General features: G+C 41.2%; 1 long non-coding RNA gene across 1 annotated transcript in view; it reads right to left on the bottom strand.

Annotated features, from left to right (window-relative positions):
* The window catches only part of LOC142071509 (uncharacterized), an 88,674-nt gene that overhangs the window by 19,298 nt on the left and 47,461 nt on the right, over positions 1-21,915 (bottom strand). The window contains exons 3-4 of the long non-coding RNA XR_012667568.1: positions 2,048-2,143; positions 319-460 (exon numbers count right to left, since the gene is read on the bottom strand). This is a non-coding gene — a long non-coding RNA (uncharacterized LOC142071509). The remainder of the gene's footprint in view (positions 1-318; positions 461-2,047; positions 2,144-21,915) is intronic.

Here is a 21,915-nt window from a genome sequence, read left to right as displayed (position 1 = left end):
GAAACAGCCCATCTTGGCCAGGGCTTTTACCGCCCTTCTCCATTGGGGCCACAGAGCTTGTTTTAGAGACACCTCTGGTCACTAGCAAAGCTTCGCAGAGGGCTCTGGGCGTCTTTCTGTGAGCCTTACTTTCACACTGGCACACACACACAGAGACTAAGTCCTAGACAGCCACCTTTGTGACTTCTCTGGCCTACCTGAAGGTGGCAGAGCTGTTTGATAATAAAGTTCAGATCCAGCAAGCAACTCACCCAATTCCAGAACCTACAGTCAGTTCTCCACCGAAAACCCAATGTAGAGATTTAAAAGGTCTCTTACCTTTTACATGGTGCCTTGGGTTTGAAGGGAAACAGCCTGCGGTTGTGGATGGTATACACTCATGGATGGTATACACTCATGGATGGTATACGGTGGATCCTGGACGAGCCCGCAAATTTTTGTGGAAAACGAGTCACACCATCTGTTTGATTCAAACAGCTTGAGGTCTTTTATTGAATACAAGCATGCAGGGAGAGGGAGATAGAGATGGTCACACACAGGTGCCACCCTGGTCTCTCTCTGCCCTGCCCCTATAATATATAATCTATATATATCAGACTTATATTGGTCCAAATTCAAGCCAAATGATACATTTCCTTACCACTCAAGCATTATTAATACAGCCTTATAAGGAATTAATGGAAGGGCAGTTTCATAATTAGCACAGTGCTGATGCACTGTGTTATTATCAAGATCTTATCAAGATCTGTGGTTTGCTGTGGTAGCGTTTTGTCTAGGGACTTTTGCAGGGTGGAGGGTGCATATAATGGACAGCTAGGGACTTTTCTGGAGGCACTTTGGTTCTTTTTTAGTTAGAGATTGGCCTAGTCTATTATCTGGGTCAAGTGCCACAGCCTAGCATACGTAAATGCTTTAGCTTAAGCCAAGTCTTACAGGATACAGGCCTGTAGGCCTCTTGCGTTACAGCTTTTGTATATGTTGCATATAGTGCATAGATTTTGCCACAGAATGGGATGGGTTCAGTTTCAACAGCAAAGTTAATAGCAATTTCCCCCACAATATGGTGCTTGGAAAAATGTTGAGTGATGGGTTGTTCCAAAATGGCAGGAGGTCTGAATGTTGGTGCAAAGTCAGGAAGGGAAGAAATAGTGAATTGTTTAAGAATATTAGCAATCTTGGACTCCCCATGTGATGCTCACACACTTAAGAAGACTGTAGGAACATAGGAATTGTCATACTGGATCAGACTCATGGTCCACCTACTCCAATATCCTGTCTCCAGCAGTGGCCAGCACTAGATCCTTCAAGGAAGGTACAAGAAACCCTGCAGTAGGTAGATGTTGGATAATCTGTCTCCTAGGGGAGTCAACTCCTAAACCCCAATAGTTAGAGATTGGCTAAAATCCTGAAGCATGTGGTGTTACATTACTTCTCAAACTTTTTTCACTGTTCTTTAAGTATTTACTATTACTACTGTTGATTTTCTTGTTATCCATATAAAAGCCCAATACCTCTTTGAATCTTACTAAGTTTTTGGCTAGCCTGTGGCAATGAGTTCCACAATCTAATTATGCATTGTGTGAAAAAAATATTTCCTGGTATAAATTTTTAATTTGCTGCCTTTCTAGTTAATTGAATGTCCTATTCCTCTTGTGTTATGAGACAGGAAGAACAGATATTCTCAATCCAACTTCTCAGTACCATTCATTATTTTGTATATTCTGATCCCTTCTACTCATCTCCTCCCTGAAGTAATTAATCCCAATCTTTTCAGTCTCTCTTCACATGAGAACTTTTCCATACCCCTAATCATTTTCATCACTCATCTCTGAACTCCCTCTAAATATTCAACTTAACCACAGATCTTTGACCATCACACATTTGGCTTTTCAAAATTTGCCACAGATGGTTCACCTCATCTCATTTCAGACAAAAGGAATGGATAATATTTCTAATTTGCTGATATTTTAAACCAACAATCGTAATCTTTTTAGCCTTCTAGTAGATTAATTGCAAACTCAAAGAAAGAAATACATACGAAACTTACAGTCTGCAGTCAAATGTGTGATAAATGATTTAAAAATAATTATGTTGATGAATGACAGAAGATTCTTTTCTCCGGGGAATAATTAACTTCACGCACCTGAAAAAGTGAAAAAACAGACATGTTATAAATATTGGGCCAGATCCTCAACTGGTGATTTACACAAGCTAAGGATCTAGCCCTTGTTTTAAGTAGTGATTGTAACATGGGAAAAGGTTAACATACATGTGCTCATTATGTTATGTAAGACTATACAGGAAAATGACAGCATCTCGGCTACTTGTTATGATGACTTAGTGCCATTTTATACCATATCAGCCAGCATGATAAGCAGAGACATAAATTTCACCCCATTGTGCAAATCAAGTTACATTAGCAAAATATCTGATGCTATGATAGATACCTGTAGGCAAACATTCTTACAACTATTTTTGAGTTAAATTGGTTCCAAAAATATGGTGTCCAAAATATATTATATTATGCAGTTTTAGAAAATGCTGCCACCCTCACTATTATTTATATGCACCATAAAAGTGCACAGGCTATTACAGACAATTAAGAGACAACCTGTCTGCCCTGAGAAGCTTACACTCGGAGGCTCTGACTTATACACATGCTTAAGTTTATGCACTATGAGTAGTAGTAAGTCAGTGGGACTCCTTGCTGTGTGTAAAGTTAAGCACCCGCGTAAGTCTTTGCAGAATTAGAGCCTACAGCTTCCATGCTGAAAAATGGATATACAGATTCAATGGGGCTTCACAAGGTGCAGCTGTCCTGCCACATAGCTAAGACTGCTATGTTTGTTGGGTAGATGCACCCCTGATGGAACCACTGTTCCCATTGTTCTGTTGCAATGTAGTGCTTCGCTAGTCTCCATTCTATTCTCTATACTTTCCTCTACCAATAGCACTTTTTAGTGCTAATCTATGTGATCAGATCAGGCCTAGATTTCAAACCAGATGAATAGTGACCATATTACTGGTGAGATGTGAATCTTAGCTGTTGGAATTTTCACTTGATTTTGAAATATGTTATTTACCAAGGCAGTCGGTCTCAGTTGTCACTCACAATCTGAGACTGGCAGTGGCAACAGAATTTTAGTTTTTTTATTAAAAGGAAGACAAAGCTACACTTATCAGAGCAAGTAAAAGTCAGACACACTACAAACATGAGAAAAGCAAGAAATCATGGCATAATACTCTGTAACAGAGCAAGGAGAATGCAGAAGGATGCTATTTAATTTAAAACTATCACAGTGGCAACATTTCATTTTGATTCACTTAAGATTGTGATAAGACCCTGGAAATTAGTGCAACCACATTTTCCTATTAGATAACTAGAGCGGAAACCTTAACTGCTTATTGACAAGAGCTCAAGGTCCTGCCTCCCCCACCCAGATCTGGTGTCAATCTTGGGTAATTTTAAAGTTTGCTAGTTTTGGTGTGCAGAGAGTGGGTTCTGTTTAATTTTCTTTGATTTTCAAAAGAGGAATAACTTCCACTGACACCGTTTCATTCTGTTTTTAAACCATAATGCAGTTTCATTGAAACCATTTTTCCATCATAACCTTACATTGAAAAGGCTTCATAATGGCGTCATCAAAAGGTCCTTACAGACTTGCTATGAAATAGTTTCCCCATAATAACTTCACATCTCTGACTGTATTGTAATGGTATGATCATGGGGTCATAGACTACCACTGAATTCCTTTTGCCATTGTAATTGTACAGTACATCATTATAGCCTCAGTCACTGTGGCATTGTTATAGGGTCTCCATTGGCTGGCAATGAAACTATTTTCTCGTCCTACATTAGTCTTAAATAACAATATCGACCTAACGATATAGTCAAGAGATTAGGAGAAAACAAGCCATACCCTTACTTATTTCAGTTCAGCACTAGATTCATGGGGCTGAGGGTTTACAGTATGGCCTCCTGAACTACGTTCCCTCCTTTTATAATGAAAATAAACCATGGCTCTATAAGCCACAGAAATGAAGAAATTTTTAAAAAATGAAAAGGGAGCTCTTTTACCTCTTGTAGGACCTGATTCACCAAAACATTTAAACATATGCTTAAGTTCATTCCTGTTCATCAAAGCACTTAAGCACATGCTTAACTTTAAAGTAATGCTTATATCACATTGACTTCAGTCAGATTTAAGCCTGGTTGTCAAATTCTTTGCTGACTTCAGATGGACTTCAGCACATGCTTTGCTGCATTGGACCCTAATATCTCCCAGTTCTAGTTTGCTCGCAGCCAAATCCTGAAGAGTGCTGTATGCCTTCAAATTCCACCAATATCAATGGGAGTTGACTCCCTCAGCAACTTACAGGATGAGACCTTCGGTCTGTACTCCATAAGGCCCCCCGTAGTCATCTCATCAGATCCACAGCCCTCCACTTTGTATACAGCTTTGTTATGGCTGCACATATATAATTTCTTTGAAACTGACCTAATAAAATTTTCTATTCCCTCCTATAATGACAGGTTTCAGAGTAGCAGCCGTGTTAGTCTGTATTCGCAAAAAGAAAAGGAGCACTAGTGGCACCTTAGAGACTAACCAATTTATTTGAGCATAAGCTTTCGTGAGCTACAGCTCACTTCATCGGATGCATTCAGTGGAAAATACAGTGAGGAGATTTATATACACAGAGAACATGAAAAAATGGGTGTTACCATACACACTGTAAGGAGAGTGATCACTTAAGGTGAGCTATTACCAGCAAGAGAGCGGGGGCGGGGGCAGAAAACCTTTTGTAGTGATAATCAAGCTGGGCCATTTCCAGCAGTTAACAGGAACGTCCATGGAGCAGTGGGGGGATGGGGGGGGAATAAACATGGGGAAATAGTTTTACTTTGTGTAATGACACATCCATTCCCAGTCTCTATTCAAGCCTAAGTTAATTGTATCCAGTTTGCAAATTAATTCCAATTCAGCAGTCTCTCGGAGTCTGTTTTTGAAGTCTTTTTGTTTTAATATTGCAACCTTTAGGTCTGAGATCGAGTGACCAGAGAGATTGAAGTGTTCTCCGACTGGTTCATGAATGTTATAATTCTTGACATCTGATTTGTGTCCATTTATTCTTTTACGTAGAGACTGTCCAGTTTAACCAATGTACATGGCAGAGGGGCATTGCTGGCACATGATGGCATATATCACATTGGTAGATGTGCAGATGAATGAGCCTCTGATAGTGTGGCTGATGTGATTAGGCCCTATGATGGTGTCTCCTGAATAGATATGTGGACACAGTTGGCAACAGGCTTTGTTGCAAGGACCTAGCAAGGACCTCTAGTCACTCGATCTCAGACCTAAAGGTCGCAATATTAAAATTAAAATGGCCCACCTTGATTATCACTACAAAAGGTTTTCATCCCCCCTCCCCCGCTCTCCTGTGTGTATGTATGTGTATGTGTGTATGATAACACCCATTTTTTCATGTTCTGTGTGTTTATAAATTTCCTCACTGTATTTTCCACTGAATGCACCCGATGAAGTGAGCTGTAGCTCACGAAAGCTTATGCTCAAATAAATTGGTTAGTCTCTAAGGTGCTACTAGTACTCCTTTTCTTATTCCCTCCTATTCACCCACACAGGCTACATTTTGCCCAGACCCCTGAAACTCTTGCCATTTTATTCTCACATCCTAATGGCTCCATGTTAATAGAGCCTCCATAGTCTTGTACCTTATGCCACTGAAATCTCAAACTGTAATGGTCCTATAATCGCATCATCACAGGATCTCCATAAATTGATTATCCTTATTCTGCCACTGCTATTGCACTAAACAACCATCCCCTTTGCTGTTGGTGCCACGGTGAGAGAGTGGGATAACGAGTTCCTGGTAAGATGAGAAAAATTCATTTTAATGCCCAAATAGAAAGGTCTTGACATTAAGTCAAAACATCAGCAGAGTCATTAATGCCGTCTGTGCACTTAGGAGAAAAAAAAATTCCTTAAAGTGAGCACTAAGAAGGAATGCTGGAACAGTCTCGCTGGCTTGACATCTCCTCAGCTTCACTCAGTGACACAGAGCCAAGCAGCAGGTACACAGACAGCCCTTCTTTTCATTGCCTCCCCTCACTTTATGCAGAAGGATTAAAAAAAGGAAGCGACAATGGGAGTGAATGAAGGTATGTATACTCTAGCCACCCCTTTGACTATTCCACATATTGTCATTGTTCCAGTACTGGGTTTAGTTATACAGACCAGTATAAAATAAATTGACAAAAATATGGATGGCCACTACAAGTGGGGTCAACTAGCATTGATTCCTCCAAAGAAAGTAGTGTTCAGTATGCTTAGGGATAATGAGCTTTAGAAGAAAATTAATGGTTAAAGTGGAGGCAATTATTTCTCTCTTTCCTCCCCCCTGCCCCCAGACACACACTTTTCATTCAAGTGTCTGTGGCATTCAGATCCTGACATTAGAATTCTAAACACCATGGTAGTCATGACATACCTTCTCCAAATTTCTGCACACCCCTATAATGCATTTTTAAATTCCTCTCAATTTTTCATTCTTTTTCAAACTGACAATACTTTACTTCATTTACCAAAGACAATAAGTCACATGTACCTCTCTTACAAAGGAAAAAAGAAGCAGCAAACCTAATATTTCCTTTATGGTTTAATATAATCTACTGGGCAATTTTAAAACATTATTTTAGAGAAATTATATATAAATGCATAAAATAAATAAAGTCTCCTTGCATGAGCTCCAGACAAATAACCTGAAAATAATCCCAAGAAGATTTTATTTACAGAACTGAGAACCTCTGTCAGAAAACACTTCTATGAACAGCCACATGATTTTTAGCTTCAAATGCCTTTCAGTGTAGTTTTTTCCACCATTACAAGTTTTGACTAGATGACAAACAGCCTTAACTCTACCCTTATAGTCCCATCAACCTATATAGCTCTGAGTCAGGAAAATATGTGGCAATAGCCAATATCACAGTATCACAAATAGTTGAACCATGGTACCTTGGCAGCTCACCCAGGACCATGGTGATGGATCCCTTAAACCTTGTACATACAACTACATTTCTGTAAACGTAGATATTCTAAATCTTGTCCTTGTACAGCAGTTCATGCATAACCAAGTCAAAAGACTATCTCAGATAAAGATATCAGCAAACAAAACAGGATAAAGACAGTATTATAATTTTGATTTAATATTTGAGTGGAGAAGTTGTCCCTTTTTCAACTTTTGCAATTGTGTGAACAATTTATATTTTACCATTCTATACTTCTGTCAATATTTGGCACCTATTTATTGTTAATGGATCAGATACTCTTCGTAAAAGCAACAGCCGCTTAGGAGCAACATGGCAAAAGGGCACCGATAAACTACTACTAACGAATGTCTATTGTTGTTAGAAATTTTTTCTTAATATCTAACATAAATCACCCTTGCAGCAGATTAAGCAGGTTACTGCTTATCTCACCTTCAATGGACATGGAGAACAACGGATCACAGTCCTCTTTACAACAGCCTTTAGAGGGGTTCTCAAACTTCATTGCACCGTGACCCCCTCCTGCCAACAAAAATTACTAGATGACCCCAGTTGGGGGGGGAGGGACAGGTCAAAGCCAAAGCCCCACCATCCCGGGTGGGGGAGCTAAAGCCAAAAGCCCAAAGGCTTCAGCCCCAGACAGGGGGCCCTGTAACCTGAGCCCTGCCACCCAGGGCTGAAGCCCTAGGTTTCGGCTTCAGCCCTGGGTAGTGGAGCTCGGGCTTGGTCTTGGGCTTTGGGCCCCAGCAAGCCTAACACCAGCCCTGGCAACTCCATTTAAGTGCAGTCCCAATCTACTTTGGGGTCCCAACCCACAGTTTGAGAATCCATTTAAAGCTATTATCAGGTCCACTCTCAGTCTTCTTTTCTCAAGACTAAACATGCCCGGTTTTTTAACCTTTTCTCTTAGGTAATGTTTTCTAAACTCTTTATCCTTTTATTTACTCTCCTCTGGACTCTCTCACGATTTTGTCCACATCTTTCCTAAAGTGTGGTGCCCAGAATTGGACACAGTACTTCAGCTGAGGCCTCCCTATGTCTGTCTTGTCCCTCTGGAATGTAACTTCTTCATGACAAAAACTGTCTTTGTACATTGCCTTCCACAATGGTGCCCCTGATCTCAGCTGGTGACCTCTAGATGGTCCAGTAATATAGTACAAATAATAATAAATGGTAAACAATCTCTGTGTGTTCTAATTTTCCAATCTGTAAAATGTCTATAATTACTTCAAATGTCTATAATTACTTAGCATCCCCATCCTAGGGACCTTTTTTTATAATATAAAGCAGCATTTATTAATTCCTCCACATTTAATTAATTGTGACCATTTTGCTAGAAGAGGTCGCTTTTGTTGTATTTAAACCTTTACTTGGTCATTGTTACATGTGTTATATTATAATTAACAAGGCCATAAAACCACTACACCAATTTTAACAGAAGTTATCCTGTGCATTACAATGACACTTTGACCAGAAAGTAAAATTCATTGTAAAGGACATTTCCAATTACTTACAGAAAGGACTGTTTGCAGCCTTAATTGGACTGGAAAATCAGTTAACTGAAGAGAGATTTTTCACCATAAAAAGTCTTTATGCCCAGAATGTGGATGAACTATATGTGCCTATCTTCCTAAACTTTCCTTTAATAGGCGACGTGGACAATGCCACTGTACTAATTCACTAGTGACATAAAGATGCACTTTCTTTACAACTCCGGGAAAAGTAGGAAAGGGTCACACCTTGTTTTTATTTTTTTTTAATTTTGGATGCTCACATGATATAACCACCTCATTTTACAATGAAAAGAATTCTATTGCATCATTTCAAGTATGTCAGTTAAAAACTAACTGCTATGATCGTCACAAACATCAAATCCTCCTCCCAAATTCAGTGAAACTAGAAATCAACTAGAACAATGGTTCTCAATCTTTTTGTGCTCAGGACCCATTTATAAATGTTTATGGCCTGTCATGACCCAGTAAATAGTCTGGGGGTGGAGGTCCTGCAGTGGTGTGGTGGGATCCTGCCCACAGTGGAGGTTGCGTCCTGCCTGGCACTCACTCCGCAGTGGCGGCACCTGCCGCTCTTGAGCTGTGGGGCTGGCTGGGCTTGGCTCTCCGCTCCAGGTGTTGCAATCTCCTGGATTGCAGCGCCTCTCAAGTTTGGCCCCATCCCCCTGACTAGACCAAATTTATGTGAGTAGAATTGTGACCTGGCTCATGGGGTTGCAGTGCCACTCACTCAAATTTAGCCTCCCCAGACTCCCATCATCATGACGGCTGGGCTAAACCTGAGTGGCGCTGGGACCCCAGAGGTTGCAGTGGCTGGAGCTGGGAGGCGAGCCCAGACAACCCCGTGGGACAGGAGCCACAGGAGCTGCCACACGACACTTTGAAACATTCTGGCAACCCAGTTTTGGGTCCCTACCCACAGGCTGAGAAACCCTGAACTAGAATATAATCTATGAATTTGATCCCTGACTTACAAAGATACTGTTATGACAAAGCTGGCAATGGAATGTATGTTATGAATGACGGACTAGCAAGTAGCATAGCATTCTACGCTACTTAAATTTAGACCCCCATTAAGTGTGGCTAAAGCAACCACAACTGGGTGGTTGTTGGGTTAGTGTGTGAGTTCAATGCTTGCTGTAGTCTGGATGGACATGAACAGACAGCTTGGTTCCAGTGGATGCTATTTATAATCAAGCCTGTTATGAGAGTTTCTTTTTGTTGCAGAGCAGCTGCAAGCTGGACAAACAGAGGATTAACACTCAGGGAACTTGAACTAATGTATGCCTAGCATTGATGATGAGGCGCTCCATGCAGCAAAGTGCTTATAAGTTTGGACGAACTGATTTCCCAGATGAAATAAAGGCCAGGCAGTACACAAGCACCGACAGTGCAATGAGGGTAGGAAAGAGTGACATCAGGTCAGAAAAGGATGCTGCTTTCTGACTACATGGCTGGATGCAGTGGGGTCTTCGCTGGAATTTCTGCCAGAGGAATTACCTCTGTATGTAGTCTTTCTGGCATTTTTACCGTCTCTTTGCAAAGTAACCAAGATTTGTGACCATTTTCATGTGAAAAGTTTCTCTACCAACAGAAAGTTGCCACTGAAAAGTCCTTGCTGCTACCACTGAGCAATGGGCAACAATGCTTTTGAAGAGGACATTTTTTGCCTTTAGCATAGACCAGACTGCATCAATAGTACTCAGATTCTATGATGATGAGCAGAGTAGAAGAACCTTTACAGAACAGAACAGCCTCAGGCAGGGAGGCAGCTAAGTCAATTGCAGGCAGGAGTCTCAGATGCAGGGAAACAGAGTAGACTTAGGGTATGTCTACATGGCTCAGGCTGGAGGGCTAAAAGTTGCAATGTAGACATTCGAGCTCAGGCTGGCGCCCAGGCTCTGAAACCCCACAAGGAGGAGGGTCTCAGATCCTGGGCTCCAGTGTGAGCCCCGATGTCTACACTGCAATCTTTATCCCTGCAGCCTGAGCCCCATGAGCCCAAGTCAATTGACCTGGGCTCTGAGACTCATTGGTGCAGGTTTTTATTTCATTGTAGATGTACCCTTAGGTCCTAAATCTTCAGTGACATGATGGCCTTTGCGATTTACATGGAGACATGAAACATACCTACTGGAAGGTGAATGTTAAATACAGTATATGGACTGAAGCTAATGACTTTTTGAGCCCCATTTGAAGGGGATTAACCTTATTAAAAACCACAAAAGCAATGAATGGCACTCCCAATGCTTAAAAAAATTATCAGCAGTTCAGTTGGGTGACTATGCTGGAAATTGGTCATTCCTTGGAGATTAATAAGCCATTTTCTCTCTGTGTAAAGGGTGCGCTCTGGTAGAAAACGAACAAAAAAAGCACTATTCTCAGGGAATTATTGTTAAGAATCCATTGTGTTGTACATATTTAAGAGGAAACTTGTGGATATTGCTACTGTCCCAGAAGTATATTTTTTATTTTTCCCTGTAAACACTAGAAGCCAATATATGACATGTAACAGTGCACTGGATATCTAGATTCTAAAATGACCAATTATAGGTGAAAAACCAACAAGGTGTCAAACATTTCATAAGGTGTTTGTTGATGATGGTGGTGGGGCTTTCTTGTTTGTTTTCTGTGCAATAGCTTTCATTTAGGTTTGCCTGCCTTTTGCTGGTGCTTATTTTTCTATTAGACTTTATTTAAATCAGTCACAGCTGATTAATGTGAACTGTTTGACTATTATTGTTTAATTGTCCCTAAGCAGGCATTCCCTTAAAAAGCATAAAGTTTCAAAAGAGACCTCTCTGATTAAAGAAATGTAATTATGAGTAAGATAAATGTGATTTGTACCAGATGCCTAAATGTTAATACATAAGATTCTTAGAATATCCTTCTATAAAAATCTTGCCCTAGTTTAAAACGTTCTGCCATTTATTTTTTTTTACCAAGACATACTTCACCAAGGTTAATATTGTATTTTAATTGTACCATATAGCAAATTGGTCATGCAATAACACGTGTAGGGGGCGTGGGGCAAGATTGTGTTATGTCTAGACAACATTATTTCAAATCAAAGTGTAGCAGAGATAACCAAATCAGTTTCCATGTAGGAGACCAAAAAAGGAGAAAAATAATATCATGCATGCAAATTTCTTTCAAAATGAGCGTTTTGCAGACCTAAATCCTTTTTCTGTGGTTTCAAAGTCACAGTGGGGCTAATATACTGTCTTATCCTATCACAGGACTCTGTTCTCCCATAGAGTTCAGGTACACAAGAAGCAACACTGAGGATATGACTTGAGGAGCTGGTAAAGGGTGAGTGTGAAGGTGGATTGAGGATAGAACCAGCTTCAACAGAAATGCCACCATTTATCTTTATAAAAATCTTATATCATTATCTTATAAAAATAATAATCTTGACTAATGGTTACACAGAAATGTAGCCACTTATTCCCACACAATGCAACCAATCCCATCCAGTCTACCTGGAGTCTCATCAGGCAGGTGGAGAAGGGGATGCATAAGGGAGCTGCACCTGTTATACAGGATCAGAGTTCAGAGCCACTTGATTAGATGAGTCCCCTATCCTCCAACCACTTTTATGCAGATCCTCCATTCAGAGCCTCCCACCTTTCTGCAGGGCTTGTGTGAGTTACTGCAGGCACTGAAAACAATAGGCCAAAAGCCCCGAAGGCTTGGTTGCTGAAGAGTCTCTCTCCTCCCCTCATCCTGACTGCTGTGGCCTTAACTGTGTGGCTTGACAGTGTTTCACAGGAAGAGAGATTGGGGGAGGGTTGTTAAGCAATCCAAGCTCATCATCAGAAGCAAGCACTACACAGACATAGACCCACCAACTCAATGTGGCACCTGACCCTGTCAAAACAACAGATGCAAAACCTGCAGACATATTTCCACTGCTACAATGATCAACACCCCCCACAACACACCTTTCAAGATCCATGGGCCCTACATCTGCCTATCACAATATGTTGTGTACCTCATCTAGTGCACTAAATGCACCAATAGCAACTATGTGGATGAAACCAGAGAATCACTAAGCTCTCAAATGAACTCACACAGGAATATGATAAAAGACAAAAACACTACATTACCTGTGGGTGAACTCTTTTCACAAACCCATCACTCTATATCTGACCTATCAGTCCTCACATTCAAAGGAAACCTGCACAAAACTTTCTGAAGACGAGCCTGAGTGCTTAAATTCATAACTTTGCTAGACACTAAAAGTCACAGATTTGAAGAGAGACACTAGATTTATTGACAGGTTTCAGAGTAACAGCCGTGTTAGTCTGTATTCTCAAAAAGAAAAGGAGTACTTGTGGCACCTTAGAGACTAACCAATTTATTGTAGCTCCCTTCATCGGATGCATACTGTGGAAACTGCAGAAGATCTTTTTATATACACACAAAGCATGAGAAAATACCTCCTCCCACCCCACTCTCCTGCTGGTAATAGCTTATCTAAAGTGATCACTCTCCTTACAATGTGTATGATAATTAAGTTGGGACATTTCCAGCACAAATCCAGGTTTTCTCACACCCCCGCCCCCCCCCCCCCCCACACACACACACACAAACCCACTCTCCTGCTGGTAATAGCTTATCTAAAGTGACCACTCTCCTTACATGTGTATGTGTATGATAAACAAGGTGGGCCATTTCCAGCACAAATCCAGGGTTTAACAAGAACGTCGGTGGAAGGGGGGAGGTAGGAAAAAACAAGGGGAAATAGGTTACCTTGCATAATGACTTAGCCACTCCCAGTCTCTATTCAAGCCTAAGTTAATTGTATCCAATTTGCAAATTAATTCCAATTCAACAGTTTCTCGCTGGAGTCTGGATTTGAAGTTTTTTTGTTGTAATATCACAACTTTCATGTCTGTAATCGCGTGACCAGAGAGATTGAAGTGTTCTCCAACTGGTTTATGAATGTTATAATTCTTGACATCTGATTTGTGTCCATTTATTCTTTTACGTAGAGACTGTCCAGTTTGACCAATGTACATGGCAGAGGGGCATTGCTGGCACATGATGGCATATATCACATTGGTGGATGTGCAGGTGAACGAGCCTCTGATAGTGTGGCTGATGTTATTAGGCCCTGTGATGGTGTCCCCTGAATAGATATGTGGGCACAGTTGGCAATGGGCTTTGTTGCAAGGATAGGTTCCTGGGTTAGTGGTTCTGTTGTGTGGTGTGTGGTTGCTGGTGAGTATTTGCTTCAGGTTGGGGGGCTGTCTGTAGGCAAGGACTGGCCTGTCTCCCAAGATTTGTGAAAGTGTTGGGTCATCCTTCAGGATAGGTTGTAGATCCTTAATAATGTGTTGGAGGGGTTTTAGTTGGGGGCTGAAGGTGACGGCTAGTGGCGTTCTGTTATTTTCTTTGTTAGGCCTGTCCTGTAGTAGGTGACTTCTGGGAACTCTTCTGGCTCTATCAATCTGTTTCTTCATTTCCGCAGGTGGATATTGTAGTTGTAAGAATGCTTGATAGAGCTCTTGTAGGTGTTTGTCTCTGTCTGAGGGGTTGGAGCAAATGCGGTTGTATCGCAGAGCTTGGCTGTAGACGATGGATCGTGTGGTGTGGTCAGGGTGAAAGCTGGAGGCATGTAGGTAGGAATAGCGGTCAGTAGGTTTCCGGTATAGGGTGGTGTTTATGTGACCATCATTTATTAGCACTGTAGTGTCCAGGAAGTGGATCTCTTGTGTGGACTGGACCAGGCGGAGGTTGATGGTGGGATGGAAATTGTTGAAATCATGGTGGAATTCCTCAAGGGCTTCTTTGTCATGGGTCCAGATGATGAAGATGTCATCAATGTAGCACAAGTAGAGTAGGGGCGTTAGGGAACAAGAGCTGAGGAAGTGCTGTTCTAAGTCAGCCATACAAATGTTGGCATACTGTGGGGCCATGCGGGTACCCATAGCAGTGCCGCTGATCTGAAGGTATACATTGTCCCCAAATGTAAAATAGTTATGGGTAAGGACAAAGTCACAAAGTTCAGCCACCAGGTTAGCCGTGACATTATCGGGGATAGTGTTCTTGATGGCTTGTAGTCCATCTTTGTGTGGAATGTTGGTGTAGAGGGCTTCTACATCCATAGTGGCCAGGATGGTGTTATCAGGAAGATCACCAATGGATTGTAGTTTCCTCAGGAAGTCAGTGGTGTCTCAAAGGTAGCTGGGAGTGCTGGTAGCGCTGGTAGCGTAGGGCCTGAGGAGGGAGTCTACATAGCCAGACAATCCTGCTGTCAGGGTGCCAATGCCTGAGATGATGGGGCGCCCAGGATTTCCAGGTTTATGGATCTTGGGTAGTAGATAGAATATCCCAGGTCGGGGTTCCAGGGGTGTATCTGTGCGGATTTGATCTTGTGCTTTTTCGGGGAGATTTATTGTTTATTACAACAATCTGTAACCCACTAACAACACCCCCCTCCCCCAGCTAACTTCCCCTCAATTCTTTTCTCCCCTATAATTGGGGGGTGTTAACAGGCCACTTCAACTTGAATGGTCCCTTGAAATATGTGTTAACTACTTATGCTAAACAATCCGTTCCACCTTGTATTTAGCTCTGAGTAGGTTTTCTGGACCTGAAGAAGAGCTCTGTGTAAGCTCAAAAGTTTGTCTCTCTCACCAACAGAAGTTGGTCCAAGATATTACCTCACCCACCTTGTCTCCCTCAACCGTGTAATCTAATCATTATCCCCAAGTGTTACTCAGCCATGGAGACCATGATTTCCCCTCACTACAAACCTCTGTTCAGACATTGAAGAGGAAATGCCTACCCTGTTTGCTATATGTTTAAGCTAAGCGGGGAGGGACTATTTGTGTGTCTGCCCCAAGGGAGTGGGCAGGATTGAGTGGCCATTTCGGAGCAAATGGCTGCTACTGAGGGGGCCATTTACTCCACAGGTCTGGAGCAAGACCTACTTACATGGTTTAGATCAGGCCATGTGTTACAGAGGCAACAGGGCCAGACACTAACTCTTACATATAATTTTTCATAGTTCTCTATAAACAGTGACTGTGTAATTAAACAGATGGAGAAACTTGGGAAGAGAGGTTACAGGACTTGCCCAAGGCCAAACAGTATATTGCAAAATTGGTCTTATTCCCAAATTATTTTCTGGGATTGATCTTAAAGCCAGGGGCAGTTGGCATAGTTTTGCAGGGTAAACATAGCCATAGTGACAGAGACAGGATTATACTCATATGAGTTCCTAGCTCATATGCCTATGCTCAATCCACTAGGTCTCCTTAGCCCTTACACCATGACAGGCCAGACTGCAATGACTTTGACTCATCTACTTGTATCCACGGTCTGATTGTGACTATTAGAGCATTGCTCTTTCCTTGAACAATGGCTATGGCCTAACTACCAGGTACACGTCCCTTTTTTCAAATGCAAATGACAACTGTTGTCGGGCTCTGCTGGGTCACTTCTGTATGTTTCAGCCTGTGCTAGGATTGCTTAACATCCAGTGCTTGGAAATTGCACCCTCATCTTACATGTATTTTGGCAGCTGCCAGGTGGTCTTCATATGTTTCTAAAACACCATCTGCACTACAAACTTGTTAGTAATCAGAATGCACCAGATTTTCATGCCTTCCTTTCTTCTGCTGTTCAGACTTTCTCATAAGGGGAAGAAAGAATTTTGTGCCAACATGGCATTGCAGTAACAAGGGAAGAACATTCTGCTGTGGAACATGGTGACTGGCCCATTGCCAGGCACTGATGGCATATGGCAAGGGGGTTGGCTAATATTTTTAGCATTTTAGAGAACATGGGCCTGGTCCCATCCTCAGATATACAGGTATAACGCCAACTGACTTCAGTGATGTGAACATCGGTCTGACAGAACCAGGCACTAATTAACACATCTGTTCTGTGGATTAAAGAAATTATTCCCAATCATATATTTTTGTGTGTGTTAAAATATTTGGCTTGGGTTGTTGAAATGTTCAGCTGAATATTTTAAAAATACAGAAAGAAAAGTATAGCTAAAGACCTGATTAAATGTACGTATACCAGACTTTACAAGTAGGGATGGGCTAGAACTTGAAGAGTTCATAGAATAGATCTAAAATGATATGTGATATGTAAAGGAGTCAGAGAGGGTTCATACTGGTTGACTCTGATCTGAAGTGATTAGGAATCTGGAACTATTTTGGCTATGGTTCCAACATCAACATATTCATAGTTAGCAGTTATACTGCAAGATCTAGGCTAGTTGTTAAAGAGATCTTTCCAGTTTGGTAGGGTGAACTGAACAAGAAATAGGAGTTTATCAGTAGATCTTAATAATATAATTATATTCACTGAAAGTACTAGAATGATTGAGCATTACTCCTACTGGATAACATTTATTAGTTATAGTGAGCTTTTCCAATAATTTAAACAATTTTCCAGCACTGTTGTAAATCTCTCTCTCTCACACACACACACACACTTTATGTCTGCTGTTAAAATCACATGCATCTTGTCTCTCAGCATATTAATTGTACACAAGGTATATTTGTTAAAATGTGCTGGGGTTATCTATCTCACAAGGTGGGATTTTCAAGGTGAAAAGAACTGAAGAACACACATCTTGCTGAAAGTCAGTCAGTGGAATTTGTGCTCTTAAATCATTTAGGTGCCTTCGAACATCCTTCCCACAGTGGTTTGCTTTACTTCATTCCGTCTCACAAGCAATTATACCTAACTTCCTGACAGTGGGCCAGACTGTGAAGCCCTTACTCATGCTAGTAAACACTCACTCAAATAGGTCCATTCTCATAAGCAAACTCAGGAAATGCAGGCTAGATGAAATTACTATAAGGTGAGTGCACAATTGGTAGAATGTCCAAACTCGAAGAGTAGTTATCAATGGTTCACTGTCAACCTGGGAGGGTGTATCCAGTGGGATCGAGCAGGAGTCAATCCTAGGTCTGGTACTATTAAATATTTTCATTAATGACTTGGATAATGAAGTAGAGAGCATGTTTATAAAATGCAGATGACACTAAGTTGGGAGGGGATGCAAACACTTTGGAAGACAGAATTAAAATTCTAAATGACCTTGACAAATTAGAGAATTTGTCTGAAATCAACAAGATGAAATTCAATAAAGACAAGTGCAAAGTACTTCATTTAGGAAGGAAAAATCAAATGCCCAACTACAAAATGAAGAATAACTGGCAAGGTGGTAGTTCTGCAGTAAAGGATCTGGGAGTTATAGTGGATCACATATTGAATATGAGTCAACAACATGATGCAGTTGTGAAAAAGGCTAATATTATGGGGAGTATTAACAGGAGTATTGTATGTAAGATACCGTCGGTAACTGTCAAATTCTGCTCTGGACTAGTGAGGCTTCAGCTGGAGTACTGTGTCCAATTCTGGGTGCCATACGTTAGGAAAGATCTGGATAAATTGGAGAGAGCCCAGGGCAAAGCTACAATACGATAAGAGGTTTAGAAAATCTAACCTATGAGGAAAGGTTAAAAATCTGGCCATACTTAGTCTTAAGAAAAGAAGACAGAGGGCTGATAACAGTCCTTAAATATGTTAAGGGTGTTCTAAAAAGGACTCATCAATTGTTCTCCATGTCCACTGAAGGTGAGACAAGCAGTAATCTGCTTAATCTACTGCAAGGGAAATTTAAATTAGATATTAGGAAAAGCTTCCTAAGTATTATAAGTGTAGTTAAACTCTGGAATATGCTTCCAAGTGCAACTGTGAAATCCCCATCATTAGAGGTTTTTAAGAACAGGTTGGACAAACACCTGTCAGGGATGGTCTAGGTTTACTTTGTCCTGCCTCTTGAGGTCCCCATCAGCTCCACATTTCTACGATTGGAAGTGCTGACATGAATAAGTGCTCAGCAGTAAGCATAGGATCTCCGTAATCTGGCCCACTAAATTCTACTGACCGAGAATTAGTCTGTCAAGAGAGTTTTTGGAATCCCATTGCTGGGTACATTTAAAACAAAATTGGACACTAGAAAATATACTGTAGCAACACAATAAGTGCTCATTGGGGGTAAATTAGATCATGTAATAGGTCCTTTCCAGCAGTAATTTCCATGATACTGTTTCTATCCAAACTAACATATCAGCAATTGCAGGCCAAAATTTTCAACCTGAGCACCTACAGTTTTTGGCCATATTTCTTAACTTCCCTCATTTAACTACTCAGTTAGTATTCTTAGCTCAGGAACAGCTCTGAAGGGTATAAGACCAAGTGGCATGTGCCCTTCCTCTGTCCTGTGTGTAAATATAAAGAATAAATATAGATGTGTCCTCCGGTAGCTCCATGTCCAGGTTGTTCTATCATCCCCATGAGCATAATGGCTCTACTTGAACATCCAATGGCTGGATATGTATCTTAAATCTCAATCATTCAGCAGTGATCCTTGGCTTTAGCAGCTGGATAGTTCTCTTCCCACAACTGCAGTTCTGTATATCCAGAACCTCTTCTCAGGATCAGTATCTGATCCATCATGATCTGGAGATTTCTTTTTTAAATTCTAGTTTTTCTACATACTGTGCTAAAGCTAATATCAAGCTGCCAAAACAGTTCTCTCTCTTTCTCTTTCTAATTGTCATAAGTACCCGCTGAGGGCCACCCACATAACAATCTTCAAGCTCTAGTAGAATTTCTTCAGCTAACAAAATGATTCTCCATATTATCAGTCATAAGGGTAGACTATCTAGATATAAAGGGGTGTCTCTCTTAAAATACTAAATTAACTTTATTGTTCCCCATGTCAGTCTGAACACTTGTCTCTCCCTGCCAGCAGGCTGAGGAACTTTAACCCTAAGAAAGTGAATTGAGTATCTCTGTATCTTTACCTCCTATTAACTCCTAGCTCCTTACATTTTGAATTAAATTAAAATACATTGATTGATACTGGCATACTGCAAAAAAATCAGTATTTGACCCAAATCCCTTCAACATTTACATGTTCAAGTGTTACAATGGTTTCCTCTTGAGATCACAGATTAGATTTTGTATTCATTCAACCCAAAAAGCCACAATATTAATGGAATGCAAAAGTTAAGACTTGAACCCACAAATGTAAGGCAACTTAGATAAAATTGCCTCAGCCCATGTCTGTGCTCTGTGTCACGTGTAGGCATCATGACAACATCCTAGAGTATATGACACGTATCAACAGTCACGGGTAATAGGACATATGATTGGACAACTATTTCATTTGCAAATATGGTGCAACGCTGACAGACCAGGTGCCAGCTCTTGCCAATGCTGTTGGTGCCAGCTGAGCACTAGCAAATTCATAGCTGAAAACCAAACCAGCTCACCTGCATATTAGTATTGTTCAAGATAGGTATTAGACTTATCAGAATGTGTTTAGTCTCCATGGAATGCATGTAAGTTGCTGCATGCATTAATTTCACTTGTAATGTCTGTATCCCATGCTATAAGGTGATATATAAGATTTACTTTATAATTGTAAAAATGCTTGCTCTGAACCTGTGAACTCAGTCATGAGGAATGGTCTGGCACCCATCAAGGACTATCAAAACTAAATGGTCTGTTGTGGAGTACCACAATACAAAGACTTGGTTAATGGCCCTCTCACACCCACGAAGGTGATATGTACAAGAAAGCCTGTCCCATCTGTTTTAATGTTGGGAAAAGGGAATAAAACAGAGACATAAGAAAATGTTCTCTCTCTCTTGTGCTATTTGGACTCTCACAGGGCTGGAGCTAAGAAACAGAATCAGAGATCCCCAGGGTCAACCTTTTAGGGGGTTATCCCTAAAAGATATTCAGTGCTGACTGATTACTACAACTCTGTCACCTTTTAAAACCATAGACTGTAACTCATTTGTGCATATGTTTGCCTGCTTTAACCTGTAAATAACTCTCTCATTTCTTTTTCCTAGTTAATAAATGCTTAATTAGTTTACCATAGGTTTGACTACAAGCATTGTCTTTAGTGTGAGATCTGAAGTACAAATTGACCTGGGGTAAGTGACTGATCTCTTGATCTCTTCAGGAAGCAACCTGAATATTTTGCGATCTTTGGTGTATGGCAACCCAACTATCACTAAGTCCATCTTGCCTGGGTGGCAAGAGAGACTGGAGTGCCCAAGGCAATTGTCTGTGACTCCATGGTAAGACTGTTATAGTGCTTCAGGAATTCACATTTGTTAGATTGGGGTGCCTGCCCTGCTTTTTGATAAACTGCCCTGAGGTTGGCACTCATGGTTGTGAACCGCTCCAGACAGTGTGACATATGAAAGAAATTCCATATCAGATTTGTCCTGTCATAATGCACATGCACAAGAAGGCCAAATTAATTGTGTCTTGAGAAAGAAGAGGGAAACAGCATGAGGGAGAAGGGGGACAAAATCCCACACCACAGTAAGACCCAGCATAAAATTCTTCAGCCGTCTTTGCTTTGTCTGTTGTGTCATCTCCTGCTTTGTCAAACACAAAGTTAACGGTTGCCTTCCTCCCTGGTCTTCATTGTTCTCCTTTATCTCCCCGCTCTTCTTTTTGTTCTTGCAGTCATACACAGCCTAACAAGTTCTACAGCCCGAAGCTTTAGGCTTATAGCTTTAAGTTTATTTTCTCTCTTTCGGGGCATCTTGTCTATTCAGACACAATTTCAGATTTGTCAAATGTTCTTCAGATAAACTACTTTAGAAAGCAAATTTCAATCTGAATCCTTTTCCCTGTGATTAATAATGAGTTATTCTAACAGTCACTAACCCTCCCCAAGACTTTTGAATCAGTCTTATACTTCTGTCATTCTTATTCTTCAATCTGAAAGACAGAGATCAGCTCTGTTTCTTTTAAACGAGTATTTGACTTTTTGTTCTAGGGCCTAATTTAGTGTAGGGAGAAAGTAAAAGAGCAACATTCACTGAACCAAGTTCCTCTCTGAGCTACGTTTGTGTAAATCCAGAGCAACTCCAATATCTTCATTTAAATCCAGATTGCCACTACCAGAGAAATTGGGCTGCACCCTTTATGACAGGGATCTCAAACTCAAGTCACCACGAGGGCCACATGAGGACTAGTACATTGGCCCCAGGGCCGCATCACCGATACTTTTTCATATAAAGATACGAAAGCCCTCCCTCGTGTCCCCTGCCCTGCCCCCCTTCACCCTTTCCATGAGGTCCCGCCCCTTCCCTGCCCCCACTCCGCCCCCTCTCTGCCACTATTCCAACCCCTTCCCCAAATCCCCGCCCCTGCCCTGTCTCCTCCCCTGAGTGCACGGCTCCCTGCTCCTCCCTCTCCCTCCTGGAAAGCGCTAAGGCAGCGGGAAGCACCTGGAGGTAGGCAGAGAAGCAGGGACTTGGCACA

The sequence above is a fragment of the Caretta caretta genome, chromosome 3, assembly GCF_965140235.1.
Source record: "Caretta caretta isolate rCarCar2 chromosome 3, rCarCar1.hap1, whole genome shotgun sequence".
NCBI classification, from domain to species: Eukaryota; Metazoa; Chordata; order Testudines; family Cheloniidae; genus Caretta; species Caretta caretta.
This window is presented reverse-complemented; position numbering and strand designations above follow the sequence as displayed.